At 36.0% G+C, this 4,703-nt stretch overlaps 1 pseudogene; it reads left to right on the forward strand.

Annotated features, from left to right (window-relative positions):
- The first annotated feature begins 1,691 nt into the window (after positions 1-1,691).
- LOC111438103 lies at positions 1,692-2,908 on the forward strand (annotated as a pseudogene).
- The last annotated feature ends 1,795 nt before the right edge of the window (positions 2,909-4,703 follow it).

Genomic DNA, 4,703 nt, shown 5'->3' on the forward strand with positions numbered 1-4,703 from the left:
AACATTGTAACGTTACAGATCCACTGCTAGCAGATTTTGTCCTCTTTGGACTTTTCCTTTCGGGCTTCCCCTTAAGGCTTTAAAACGCGTCTACTAGGGGAAGGTTTCCACACCTTATAAATGGTGGTTTGTTTTCCTCCCCAACCAATGTGAGACATCACAATCAACCCCCCTTCGAGGCCCAGCGTCCTCGCTAGCACTCTTTCCTTCCTCGAATCGATGTGGAACTGCCCCCAAATCCACTCCCCTTTGGGGCCCAGCGTCCTTACTGGCACACCACCTCGTGTCTACCCCTCTTCGAGGAACAGCGAGAAGGCTGGCACATTGTCCGGTGTCTGGCTCTGATACCATTTATATCCTAAATTTTACCTAATTAATCTAAGGTCATTACTATACTTTAAATGCTGAATTTACTATAACTGGGCCCTTATCATAAATGCGACATAATGTAACGGATCAGATAAAAAAATATATATAAAAAATAAAAATTTCACGGTCATTGGTTCTATTTCATAAATGCGACATAGGATTGTATTTCATGCTAGTTCGTCGTTTTGCATGTCAATCACATCATATCAATCATTTTCTATACATATGTCATATCATAACATTTCCATAATTCCAAACATAACAATTTTTATCGTATACATATCATACCATAACATATCGTATCACAATAAATCATAATATAAACATATCAATTTATCACATACATCGTACCAGAACATATATCATATCATTTTCATATCGTATTACAATACACACACACACACACACATATATATATATTCGTCATTAACATGTCATATTATAATCGTATCATTTCGTAAACATTTCATAGGCATATTGTTTCCATATGCATACCCTAGTCATATCGTATTTTTAATCTTGTCATAACCTTATTGTCCTTGTACATCTCATAGTCGTATCATTTCATGAACATACCTTAGCATATTGTTTTCCAAACGTACCCTAACCATATAGTTTTATCAATTTATCATAATCATATCATTTTCTATACATAACCGATACCTATCATTTTTTAAATCTTTCATAACCATATTATTTTCTATACATAACCTAATCGTATCGTTATATTAATAATATCTTAGTCATGTCATTACATTACGTTCATCGCATCATTCTCGTATCCTACTCAAACATATCATAACGTAAGAGTTATCATACCATTCACATATTATAATATATACATATCATATCATAGTCATATCGGTTCATAAACAATTCATACATATCATATATATGACATGTGCATAACTACGGGGCACGTGTCAACATCAAATATAACAATGTTGATAATAACATCATTTATTTAGTTGACTTTAGCGACATTCTATTCTATTTTTAAGATTTGCTTGAATTGCGATGGGACAGAATTGACGGAATTGATTCAAAGTTGTAATGGTAAGAGAAAGATTTCCATTTTTTTTAATCCTGGGAGATCCTGGTGGTGTTAGGACAATGGGCGTGTGAGGAGGAGAGATGGGATTAATTGATTTTTTTAATTATTTTTTTCACTGGTTTTACACCATAGGCATGAAGTGACTATTTTACATGGAAACCCTCTTTAACATAATTAATAAAATAATGTCATGAACTTATATGTTTGCATTAAGAGTGTTAAAACAAAAACAACCAAAAAAATCTTCAATGTGAAATATAAAGAAAAAATGTCGTGGACTTATACTTTGTGCAATCAACATCCGCACGATTTTCGCATCCACGTCTCGTCTTTCCTTGACTCCTACAACCAGCTCGACCCCATCGCCATCATTGTGATCATCGTCATTTACACCTTGGCTGTAGCCAGCACCAAAGGTCCTCCCGCTTAAACTACATTGCTTCCATTTTCCACGTTGCCATCATCCTCTTCATTGTCATTGCCGGCCTCACGAGGCCGGCCCAAAAAACTTCACTCCCTTTTCCCCCTATGGCCCTCGTGGCATCTTTGTAGCCTCTTCCATTTTGTTCTTTGCATACGTTGGATTCGACGTCGTTTCGACAATGGCTAAGGAAACTAAGAACCCTGCTAAAGATATACCTATTGGTCTTGTTGGGTCAATGGTGATCACCACATTAGCCTATTGCATTCTTGCAGTTACTTTGTGCTTGATGCAGCCGTACCAACAAATTGATGAGGACGCGCCATTTTCAGTGGCTTTTGAGGCTGTTGGATGGGGTTGGGCTAAGTACATTGTGGCTGCTGGTGCTATTAAAGGCATGACCACCGTGTTGTTGGTTAATTCTGTTGGACAGGCACGCTATCTCACGCACATTGCTAGAACCCACGTGATCTCACCATGGTTCGCCAAAGTGCATGAAAGGACTGACACTCCAGTGAATGCAACAGCCACAATGCTCGCTGCAACAGCAATAATCGCCTTCTTTACAAGCTTGGGAATCCTCTCGAACCTCCTCTCTATCTCCACCCTCTTCATCTTCATGCTCGTAGCCATCGGCCTGATTGTTCGACGCTACTACGTCAGCGGTGAAACGACACCATCCAACCGAAACAAGCTCATAATTTGCCTGGTTCTACTCCTAGGATCTTCAATAGCAACCACCGTATACTAGGGCTCAAGCAATGGCTGGATCGGCTTGGTGGTATCCAATTCCATATGGTTTCTCTCAACTCCAGTCCTATGGCTCGGTGTCACAGGCCAAAAAGCCTCGCGTGTGGGGCGTGCCGCTCGTCCCGTTGCTGCCTTTACTATCGATTGCCATCAACCTTTTCCTTCTTGGCTCCATCGACAAAGCTTCCTTTGAAAGATTTGGAATCTGGACTGAGATTCTGTTGATTTACTATATCTTTATTGGATTACATGTTTCTTATGACTCCGTCATGGAACCCAAAAATACAGCAGGAGAAGTTAATAGCAGTTTGTGAATGGATCTTTTGAATTTATAATGATTGGCTTAGTGCTTTGATCAGGGGATTTGTGGTTTATGTTTGTTATTGTGTTGGCTACCATTCATGTGGGCAAGGATGGCGGTTTGTTTGTATAGCTTTCTCTCTAATTTGTTTGTACATGTAAAAATTATAGCTAAACAAACGGCTATAATGTATTTTTTATAATGTATTTTTTTTTTTAAGATCTTGATGGTTGACGTTGTTACAAATTTGAAACTTTTTATATTATTTTTGTGTAATTATAATAGATGCTATAAAAAAAATACTAAAAACTGTGAAAATAAAGTATTAATTCTATTGATCAAGATAAATGGTTCACCTTATATAATTATCAACAACATTAATTAATTAGACAAAATACAAAAATTTATAAGTGTTCAAGATTGTAGTATCATGTAGTTGAAGCATATTTTATTTTTTAATTTTTGTGTACGTTACTCTTTCATTCACGTACATTGTAATGTTCGAGCTGGGTAGGTATGTAAGTTTCCCTAATTTTTGTGTACGTTACCATTTCATTCACCTACACTCTCCATTTTTGTGTTCGAGCCAGCTTCTTTCGTCTAGCATTTTCCTCCTTTCTATTATAGCGGAGTGATTGTTAATGTGTTCTTTAATTTCACCTCCTCGGTAGGGTATTTCTTTCCTACTTCTCAATTTTATTGCCTTGACATTGTTTCTTGCCCTTTCTTTTTGCCATTTTGATGTCTGCTTGCAGTTTTCCAAGATGTTTATTTCGTAACTCAGTTGCATAAATATGTCATATCATAACATTTCCATATTTCCAGACATAACAATTTTCATCGTATACATATCATACCATAACATATCGTATCCCAATATTTCATAACATAAACATATCAATTTATCACATATATCGTACTATAACATATATCATATTGTTTTCATATCGTATCACAACATCTCATACTCATATCGTTTTCATATGCGTATCCCTGCCATATCGTTTGTTTAATCTTGTCATAGCCTTATCGTCCTTATACATCTCATCGTCGTATCATTTCATGGACATACCTTAGTCATATTATTTTCCAAACGTACCCTAACCTTATTGTTTTATCAATATATCATAATCATATCATTTTCTAGACATAACCTATACATATCGTTTTTTTTTTTTTCAATTTATCATAACCATGTCGTTTTCTATACATAACTTAACTATATCGTTATATTAATCATATCATAGTCATATTATTACATTACGTTCAACGCATCCTTCTCGTATCCTATCTCACACATATCATAACGTAAGAGTTATCATATCATTCATATGCATGTCATATTGATACAAAAAAAAATCATACATATCAAATAAATGACATGTACATAATCACGGGGCACGTGTCAATATCAAATATAACCATGTCGATAATAAGGTCATTTACTTGGTTTGCCTTGACTGACGTTCTATTCTATTTTTAAGATTGGCTCGACTTGCCCTTAAGCTTGTATCCACCGGACATAATTTATTCCCGTTGTGATTGCAAGAGAAACATTTCCATTTTTGACTATGGGAGATCTGGTGGTGTTAGGACAATGCAATGACACATGGAAGAGTGGGAGAGAGCAAGGAGAGTTGGTTTAGTTTCTAGGGGAAGTGTGTGAGAGGTTGGTCCGGAGAGATTGAGGTAAGTTGGTTTTTTTTTTCTTTTTAATTGTTGTTATACCATATGCATGACGTGACCATTTTATGCCTATACATAATTTAAAATAATTAATAAAATGATGTCATGGACTTATACATTTA

This window comes from Cucurbita moschata, unplaced genomic scaffold (genome assembly GCF_002738365.1).
Source record: "Cucurbita moschata cultivar Rifu unplaced genomic scaffold, Cmos_1.0 Cmo_Scf00071, whole genome shotgun sequence".
In the NCBI taxonomy this organism is placed as follows: Eukaryota; Viridiplantae; Streptophyta; class Magnoliopsida; order Cucurbitales; family Cucurbitaceae; genus Cucurbita; species Cucurbita moschata.